The sequence below is a fragment of the Paramisgurnus dabryanus genome, chromosome 14 (genome assembly GCF_030506205.2).
Source record: "Paramisgurnus dabryanus chromosome 14, PD_genome_1.1, whole genome shotgun sequence".
NCBI lineage: Eukaryota > Metazoa > Chordata > Actinopteri > Cypriniformes > Cobitidae > Paramisgurnus > Paramisgurnus dabryanus.
This window is the reverse complement of record NC_133350.1, coordinates 2,633,888-2,644,733: the sequence shown is the minus strand read 5'-3', so window position 1 is coordinate 2,644,733 and position 10,846 is coordinate 2,633,888. Positions and strand designations below refer to the sequence as shown.

At 34.5% G+C, this 10,846-nt stretch overlaps 1 long non-coding RNA gene across 1 annotated transcript; it reads left to right on the top strand.

The window, feature by feature from the left end:
* The first annotated feature begins 1,107 nt into the window (after positions 1–1,107).
* LOC141280718 (uncharacterized) lies at positions 1,108–3,021 on the top strand. The gene is made up of 3 exons (XR_012335019.1): positions 1,108–1,214; positions 1,300–1,461; positions 2,779–3,021. It is a non-coding gene; the product is annotated as an uncharacterized lncRNA (long non-coding RNA).
* Positions 3,022–10,846: the final 7,825 nt, after the last annotated feature.

The window sequence follows — 10,846 nt, the reverse complement described above, 5'->3', positions numbered from 1 at the left end:
AGGTATTACGATCATTTTATGCATCTGTGCAAAGTTTCGCGGAAGGATAAAAATGTTAATTTAAAATAAATATGCCAATAAAATGTTTCAAATTCATATTCATGTCCAGTTTTTTTCTTATGTGGCAAGTACCCGTGTAATAAGCGGGATAATGTAGAGGCAGCCGGTAGTTATCGGGAAATAATATTAATAATATTTCCCGATAACTACCGGCTGCCTCTACATTATCCCTTACATAACAAATATGAATGCACATTTATATATTTATTCAATAGATTTATACTGTAGCATTTTGAAAAAAAAAAAACTTTTTGTGGAAATCATTATTCGTTTTTATAAAAATCTTTGAAAATCAAATTATGGATTTAAATTTTTTATGTAATTATAACCTAAAGATGCTATGTGAAAGTTTGTAACAGAAAAAAGTGGTTTTCATCTTGTCACTTTCTTGGTATAGAAAACATGTTTTTACCGAAATTTGTCTAAATGGATTTATTGCGTTTTGGAACCAAACTCTTCACATGTAGGCTTCAGAATTTCTAATGTTTTGATGTAACTATGTTAATGACTTTTTGTACAGATGGAAAATGAAAGAAAAATAAGAGAGCGAGAGGAAAGACGACTCCAAGTAAGTACAGTTAATCAGTGCTCCATTTTTCAGCTGTCATTTTGAAACTGCCAATAAAGATATAGTACATAGCATAGTATGAATGTTTAACAGTTATCTGGATGCAGTCAGTGGTGTTTCTTATGGCTGTCACATTATCAAGACAGGAAACAAAACCAACAAAAAATACAAAACATAACTTGGACATAATGCTTCCTATCTTAGATCTTTGCCATTTAGACTTTATGCTTAATTGATTATAATCACTGATTCAATTAAGACAATAATGAGAGCAATCAACGGTCAGTAATATAAAAAACATATAAATGTAGGTACGAATTAAAAATGTTGTTTTGTATAAATCTTTGTTCATATAGTGTGTTAGTGTGTATTATGTTTTATTATTGTTATGTCTTAACTTACATTATTTTACAGTTTGTATTTCATATTATGAATTAAAAAAATATATATTTCCATTACATAGGTCATACGAGAGAGAATACAACTGTCTGCAACATTACCATTAGAGGGAGATGTTGAATTTCAGTTTTACTATCCCGATGGGTCACGGAAACGCAGGCATTTCAAGCTACAGAACAACATACAAGTAACAGACAGTTGCTATAAACATCTGTATAGTAAGTTATCAGATTTATATAAGTTGTTAATTGCAACTTGTCCCCCTTTTCTAGCAACTCATATTTTACGCAGGAGCAGTGGAGACAGCAACCGAATCACTCCGCTTAATATCTCAAAATCCAGCTGTTGTAATAACAGTCTCATCTACTGGAAAAATAGGAGATTGCATTACCCGACCCACAACTTTTCATGTTCACTGGATTGAAGCTGAACACGTATGTTATACATTTACCCAACTATAGATTAACTGACAGTACACATAAATGAAACTGTAAGACATGTAATACATTTTTAGCCTCATTACAACTGCATATCATTGATAAAAATACCAGAAACATTTATATTCTCATACATATTACTACAATTTAAATCACTGACTTCTATGTCCATGTATTTAACAGTATAATTGATTTGTGTGAGCAAATCTGAATTTTTAGCATGACTACTTTAGTCTTTAGTGTCAAACACTATAAATCATATATTTATTGTCAGTGTTGTAAACAGTTATGCTGCATAATATTTCTGAACAGGATTCTTTAATGACTAGAACATTAAAAAGAAAAGATTGTGTTACTCTACAATTTTTTATAATTATACAATGCACTGCAGGGACAAAAAAAACTTTCTGAGGACAATTACAAGATGAACCCACAGTGTAACAGAACTAATTTTAGCTATAGTACATGGCTTAAACATGGCTTAAAATGTGTTCAGAATGCTAATTTCTGTAGTTAGTGTAGTTGGCATGATGTTATGACACAGTTTAGTTCAACAAAGGTCAAGTGCTACCTATGGGCCACTAATGTCAAATGTAGATTGTTGGTTCAATAAATGGTGTTGTGACATACTATTTTAATTTAACATTACTGCTGTTTTCGTTATGCAGCATATATAAAAAATAAAGTTGCAAACACCCTTTTATTTTAGAGAGTAAAGGTAATACTTAAATTCTTTGTGGTTTGTCTTGACCACCCATGAACTAGTTCAAATTAGGGAAAATGTTATTTTATATGAGTTGGCCTGTCTAACCAATGGACTACGGCTGTGTCCGAAACAGTGGGCAAGGCGAGTAGTATGTCCGAATTCATAGTATTCCAAAACAGTATTAATACATGTATAAAACAGCTGTCCCTTGTGTTTAAATTGTGCTTGTTTAACGTCAATTTATATCATGTGATGTATCAACATGGCGGATGTAGTACATCTGAACTCATTCATGCTATCCATATTCATACTATATAGCACTTACTGTTTTACCGGTCCATGAATATGTACTTCATCTAATTTAGTACCTACTGTCACAGTATGCCATTTCGGACTCAGCCTTCTGTGTACTCTTCCATTAGGTTACAATCATCTGAGTAGCATTAACATGTATTGTTCCACCTTCTAGTATAGTTTCTAATATATGTTGTATAAGACAGTGACAACTATGGATCTTTTCTAATCATAAGCTTTAGACATTTGTATATGGCTAGTTATGCTCCTTTGTGCATTAGAGTAACCCAAAGCTTTTACTGTGTTTTCAACAGAACTCTTTTAACAATGTAACACCTGTTGGAGTCAGCTACGATGACATAGCCATTCCTTCCAACTCACCAGTTACATCTTCCTCTGTGGTCTCCTCTTTAACTTTAACAAATACCTCTGCCCCCATGGACACTTCTACCTCTCCTTCTGATGTCATCTCTGCCTCCATAGACTCTGCTGACCCAACGGTTTCCTCTGTTTCTATGGAGTCATCCACCTCCAATGTTCCCTCTGCCTCCATAGACTCTGTTGACCCAACGGTTTCCTCTGTTTCTATGGAGTCATCCACCTCCAATGTTCCCTCTGCCTCCATAGACTCTATTGACCTAACAGTTTCCTCTGTTTCTATGGAGTCATCCAGCTCCAATGTTCCCTCTGCCTCCATAGACTCTATTGACCTAACAGTTTCCTCTGTTTCTATGGAGTCATCCACCTCCAATGTTCCCTCTGCCTCCATAGACTCTGTTGACCCAACAGTTTCCTCTGTTTCTATGGAGTCATCCAGCTCCAATGTTCCCTCTACCTCCATAGACTCTATTGACCTAACAGTTTCCTCTGTTTCTATGGAGTCATCCACCTCCAATGTTCCCTCTACCTCCATAAACTCTGCATCCACCAGCACAGCAACGAATGACACTAGGTAATGTGTTTTATATTTAATTTTCCAAAGTATCTACAATTGTATGACAGTTGCTCATTGTATGTGTTTATTAGCAGTGGCAGTCTCCACCAATACATTCAGTTTGTCACTGTGCAGTATTATAAGAAGCATACTGTAAAGTATAAGAGATTGCTTTAGCCTATACAGATCATTTACAAATTGAATTAACAAGATTTGAAAAGCCACATATGTCTCTATTAAAGACCTCACAGCTTACAATGAGAGCAAAATACAAGCCATGAGGTCAAAGGAACTGCCTAAAGAGCTCAGAGGTAGGATTGTTGTAAGGAACGGATTTCTGCTGCACTGAAGGCTTTCAAGGGCACAGTGGTGCAGTGTGTATTTAAAAATAAACACTTTAAAGTCATATGTATGACAACTTAAGTAACTTTTGCTATACTTTGTTTTATTTTTAAGGCATGACTTGAGGGGGCTGCTCCAAGACTTACAGTCAGCTGTTGATCTGTTGGAGCCTGGACCCATTGGGAACTGTGTTAATGTAGTGAGGTCCAGGGTGCTACAGAGTGCTCTGAGGACCTTCAACAGGCAGTCATTTAATCCACACAAACAACTGGATGTTGTTTTTGTGGATTCGTGCGGAACTGGTGAGGGATCTATCGATATCGGTGGTCCTACCCGAGAGTTCCTCCGGTTGCTTATGAAAGATCTTGTGGAGTCAAAATACTTTGTTGGACCCGAGAACTCCAAGAGCCTTGCTCTTGATTCCCTTGGTGGGTACAGTTTTTATGAAAAATTAAAAAATATCTATTTATTATTTGATAGACTGATTGATAGATAGAACCACAGACCTGCCAACCCGTTTTGCATAGAAGGTACGCACTTTGACTTCAAAATAAATTGGTACTCTTTGTCAGCCTAAAGTACGCAAAAAACCTGGTAACGACTCTGTGCACACACAGTACTCAAATATAGCAATAGCAAAAGAAGAGTAGTTCAACCAATCAAAGTGCAGGCTGGGTTCATATTGCAAGCAAAGATAACTGAGAAATGCAAATCATTAGGAAATCAAAAAGGTTTGACAGACTTTACAGAACTTAAAGCAATAGTTCAGCTAAAAATTTAAATTCTGTCATTTACTCACAATGACAGAATTGTAATTTTTTGTTAAACTATCCCTTTTATGTAAACATGCTTTTAGGTGCATGTGGACAGTAAAATGTAGAGTTACTTATTTGGAGACAACGATTACGTGGGTGCCACTTATACAATAATTTCTTGCTAGAAATGCATTTAAAAGATGTAAAAAGAAAGAAATATATAAAAATATAACTATATTTACACCAAGTTTGTGGTCCAGCCGCTTCATGGCCGCCATTTTATTTTTTTTAACTCGACCAGGCTTGACCAATCCCATTCCCTGTGCACACCCACACATAGAATTGTGGGACAGGACAATGAAGGTATCTCAGTAAAGCAAACATTGGATTGTTTCTTTTTTTGGATTGTTTTCTTTTTTTTCCCTATTTTCTTATCATTGTCGCTTGGGGTTGGGGTTCCCTAGTGAAAAATCCAGCTAAGACCAGCATAAGCTGGTAGCTGGTTTAAGCTGGTTTAAGGTGGCACTAGCTGGCTTATGCTGGTCCTCCCAGCCTGACAAAGCTGCTCAGTCTGGTGGGTCAGCTGGTTTTCCAGCCTGACCAGCTAAGTCCAGCTAGACCAGCTTAAAAAGTGACCAAAACACAGCTAGACCAGCTTGCTATACCAGCAAAACCAGCTTCCTACACCGGCAAAACCAGCTAATGACGCGAAAAAGAGAAAGTTGTGACACAGACATGGAAAACCTATTTATAGAAATACGTACCCAAATAACACGGATTTCCATGAGATTATGTTGGTTATAGCATGTAGTTTTCAGTCCCTATTAAAACATATTTTGTAATTAATGATGCAGGTGACATCAGACATTTTGCGCTGTAATTTGTTTGCAAAAGATTTTATTCTTATTTTAAATTGTGATCTTCATTTAAATTGTAGGGTTATCCAGAGGAACATACAAGCTGTTGGGCATGATGATGTCAGTATGCCTTGTCCATGGTGGAGTGGGACCCTGTGTGCTGTCCAGACGGCTGTTTTCACAGATCTCAGGCATTCCTGCTCCACCAGTGACCATAGCTGAGGTTTATGACGTAGAGCTGCATAACCAGCTGGACAAGGTACACTATAAAACTGTTTTTTTTTTCTCAAAGTCGAATCTGTAATGTCATTAACACCTTAACCGCAAGACTTTTTACAGTTGAGGGGTCTATTGAGTAGCTATAGATGGATTTAGTGATGCACCGATGTATCGGCCGCCGATATTTATCGGCCGATTTTTGATGAATTTGAAACCATCGGCATATCGGCAATAGCACGAGAAAGGCCGATACCGATTGTTTATTAATTAACTGCATAAAGAAATCCATTATATGTAAAAAATGAGTTAATGTTGTTAATAAAATAAATGCTGAATATCAAAAACCACCTTTGAAGGTTGTCATGCTGTCGTCTTATATTTGTTTTAGCTTAATTTGTGCCTCTCTTATTATGTTGGTCAGTTGAATGTTAATTAGATCAAATCCATGTTCAGTAAAAATAATTTGATGCAGAAATAAACTAGCTAATAGACCAACTGTATAGTATTGTATACAAGTGTTTAATATCGGCATCGGCCAGAAGTTGTCTGTTTAAATCGGTATCGGTATCAGCCCAAAAAATCCTATCGGTGCATCCCTAGATGGATTGTTGGTAATGGGCATATCAACCTGTTGATAACGATTTAATTCTTTTTTGCACTTGTTCAGGACAGTATTGTGAAACATTTATGACACACTAAATACAATAAAACGAAGCAAAATTGTTTTTTTTTAACTTCTATAATATCTAAATCATTTATTATAGTATATCTGCCATTATGTATATATTTTTGGTATTAGGATAAAACTTCACATTGCCAGCAAGTAAAGGTTATTTCTAATAGAACCTCTTAATAACTTTCAGATCCAAAAGGCAGAAAGTATAACTGAGGTCCAGACAGCCATGATGGAGGCTTCAGACAACCTCAACATGCTTGGTGCCTTACATAATGTTTCTTCTTTGGAAGAAAAACATAATTTAATCAATGCAGCACTTACCTACTATCTGGAGGGAAGGATAGCAATGCCTCTCAAACAGTAAGATTAACTACCTGATCATCCATGTTTTATCAATACATATGCTGATGTTAAAATTAACTCTTTCCCTGCCATTGATGACTTATATCATCAATTATGAGAAATGCTTCCTGCCAAAAGAAAAGTTTAACAGCAATCCATATTTCCACCAGGTGGTGCGCTTACAAAACTTATAAAACACTGAAGCATCCACTTACTGTATCTTGAAATAGTAACAAATACTTCATGTATGTTTTAATGATTCTCAATCTGATCTTTAACAAAGTCCTTTTTAAAAATGCAGTTATCTCAGCTTTTGTAAATAATTTGGCATTTTTGAAGAAGCATACCCAGATTTAAGTTGAAAAAAGAAAATAAATAAAAATAATAATTTTTTAAAGGTATACTACAGAGGGTCTGTTTTTTCATTTTGATATATTGTATGTTTATATATTTAAAGAAGATTATTTGTAGGCATTGAAAGGCATTAAAAAAATTGAAATTCATATGTGTTACATGTCAAATAATGATAAACTCTACTGATGATTAAGAAATATTTTATTCTGATAACAAATGTACTTATCTGTTTGAAAGACTGAAATTAGGACTGGAGACGTTGGGGGTGCTAAATGCCATAGAGGAGCACCCTTCAATTATGGAGGAACTCTTTTGTGGGGGCCCCCCTCCCTTGTCAGCTGCAACCTTGCTGGATCTCTTCAAAATACATTACTCACTGAAAGGAAGTAACAGGAGAGCCTTGGAGGAAGTTGCTGTGGCTCATTGGCGGGACTGGATTATTGAAGTTGCGGGTGAGTCAATGTTATTTTAATTTTAGCATATATTTTTGTTATTTATTATATTGGCAAGGTATACTATTAAGTAGATGTGTGTACCTCTAATTTTTAAAAAGTATGAAAAATAAATAGGGTTTCCTACAGTGCCAATAAACATAATTAGAGGTGATTCATGTGTGAGCCTTAAATTGCATGGAAAACACAAGCTGTACTCCTATTTTTCCACTTTGTGCTTTTCTGATGCCTATCATTGCTAAGCCATTGAGGGGAGGAGGTACCTATTATCAAATGATATATGCATTATATGCACTGAAAATACTTTGCAATAACTCTGATAATAGATTTTTTTCTGTTGTTGTCATCTGTGTTTCCATCTTCACTGAGCCTGTCTATATTTGTCACATGAGCTGTCAGATCATATGCACATTGCAATGTTAGATTCAAATAACATCATCATACACATTAAACAATTGTTAACAAATATGTTTGGAATATTCATGTTTGCCTAACTGTAAAAAAAGGTTGTTTCTTTGTTTTGTGGCTATGTACAGTTTTACTATCAATATTTCAAAGAAATTCTTATTTAGTATAATTTTGTGCATCTTTTTCTTTGTTAACATATGGGTACATGATTAACATGTATGTTATCAATACATATTTATGTGTTCTGCAAATCTAGGTGAATGCATTTAATATAACACATTCATGTAAGTGCTAAAGGATAAAATAAGGTTCCAGCTGTAGATGTTACTGATTAGAATCTTTGTGTGTTCCTTTTTCTTTTTTTAATTGATACTTAGATTTTTATGTTGCAGATGGAGATGCAGCTGTGGAGGTGGATGGTGGAGAAAAAATCTCCGTTACTCTGCAGGATGTGCTCGTGTTTGCTTCAGGGGCATCTGCCATACCTATATTTGGATTTAAAGAAAATCCAAACATTACATTTCTTCATGAAGAGGTAGATGGTAAGCTGCGGATGTTCCCTGAAGCAAACACGTGCACCATCACTCTGAAATTGCCCGTTGGACAAGAATTCGATGAGTTCTGTCATTTCATGACATCGGGAATTGTTCAGGCACCATCATTTGGAGTGGCTTAAAATCCCACTCCCCTTTCCATAGTTGACAACTTTTTATGTATTTCTTTGTGATTGTCTAGGTTAAAATTGTTGTATTGTACATTTTTATAAACATTTTTTTTGTTTGTGTTTTGAGTTCTGTTTGTGTATCAATATGCATGGTTTGTGCAATATAAAAACTTTTTTTGTATAATATCAATGTCTGTGAGTTTGTTTTTTTCTGAAAGCAGGATGACTTATGTTATATACATTGTTAACAGGAATAGGATCCTCATGGATGCCAAGACCACGATCATGCAGACGTAAACTGAACATTTAATATTATATTATTTATAAGTTGCAACAAGCTGAAACTTTAAATTATACTTGTTATTGATTTATACATTTTAACTACACACATTATTTCAGTCCCTAGTGGCTACAAGCATCTATTTGCTAAAACTTGTCATTACAGATAGTTTAACTTTATTTCTTTCAAGCAGACTATGGGCATAATCACCAGCATGTTTTTTTTCTTTTAAATCGACCACTCTTTCTATAGTAGTATGAAGTTTATAAGTATAAAAAAATACATTTAAAAAAAGAAAAATATACAGTAGTCAGAGGGTGAAGAAAGGGAAAATATAATTGGATAAAAATATTAAAAAGTTGACATACATTAACACGCAGACCTAACATTAGTAAACTCAAGAGAAATCCGTGAGAGAAGAACCATCTATTTACAGTTTTTCTGAATTGCTAAAACACATTTTTTGAAACCATCACTCATTTTCTCAAAACCTTAAACACAAATCCCAATTTTAAACAAAATTCAGAAAACCCCTGACTCTTCTAGCAAAATCAAACAATTGCTTCAAAACCATTTCACTTGTACTCAAAATCAAACTAAGCTTTCAAATCATACACACATAAGTCTATAATATAAAACACTACAAAGCATCCATTAGACACTACCTTAAAAAATGGAAAACACAACATTCAGGAGATCTGCTTACAGAAAAATACATGTTTATTGTACATAACAACACACTTGACAAATACTGTTAAAAATCTCTAATCACAAGTTTAGTTCAGTGAATATAGTGAATATTTTACTGTAAGTACTGCAAGTAATAGTTAGTTTTCAATATTACTGTAAGCAGCACTTGTATTTTGTAAAAACTCAGCAATCCAACTGCAAATTTTGCCAATTGCATCGTCTCTGGTGTCCTTTTCTTCCTTATACTCTTCATCTGCCTCTCAGACTGTTTCCAATTCACACAATTGGTAAAAAATACCATTAGATAAAAGTGTGTAGAATTTTGAGTTGTTGTGTTTACTTGATGATAACGGTGTTGTAGTTGTGTTCAACATTTGCCTGCCTGTGTTTAGTATTTATAAAACAAGTGCATTGCAGTGTGAAATGTGTGTTTTAGTGAGAAGTTTGTGTTTAGAATTTTGCAAAAAGAGTGCATGATTTGACAAATGGGTTTAGGCCGCTATGAATTTGGTTCAGAGATTGGAGTTTAGTGTTTTAGCAATTCAGAAAAACTGTAAAACAATTTATATGGAGAGCAGGGGTCTCCAACATGGTCCGCACAGAGTCTGTGAGGTGCCTGCCAAAGCACATTAAATTAATTGTAATATTTGTTTAGATTTTTGTATATTAGCATGGCTTGGTATACGTATGTTAACATTTCAAACAATACTAAAACATCAACAAGTCAAATAAAAAAAATCAACAAGCAAAACAAGGGACACCTGATATAGAGACATACAAGCATCTAGTGGCTAAAACTCGTCATTGCAGATAGTTTAACTTTATTTCTTTCCAGCACAGGGCATGATCAAACAGCATATGACCTCAGATTTAAAAAAAACAATTCAGTTATTTAGAAAAACGTCAGTCTTTTGACAGGACTTGATTCTCTACTCTTTTTTTACTCTAAAGAATACCGGTACCTCAAGTCACATCTTCAATTAAGTAAAATCTCTTCTGGATATTACATCTGCCAAAACTCTATTATTTCATGGAAAGTTCAAACAAGCAACAGTAATATCACTATGTTTTACACAGCTAACACTGTTTTGTGACTACTCAAAATGCTGTATAAAAAAACAATGCCTAATAAAAAACTGACATCTAATGATGTGTAATATTAATGGCTTTCCATTATGAGAACGAGTTCAGTCATTTGTTAAATCAAATGTATTTGGCGAGTAGACTTTAAATCTAGGTATCTAAATGCTGATGATGTATGGTTTCAGCAATTGTTTTTATTTTTATATTAATTTTATTGTGTTAGCTGTAGCTACAGCATATTGGTCAACATTTATTGTGTTTAATGGTGCTACAGAAATAAATTCACATTGAATAGCCAAAAGGTGGCGCTGTAATCAACATTGTTT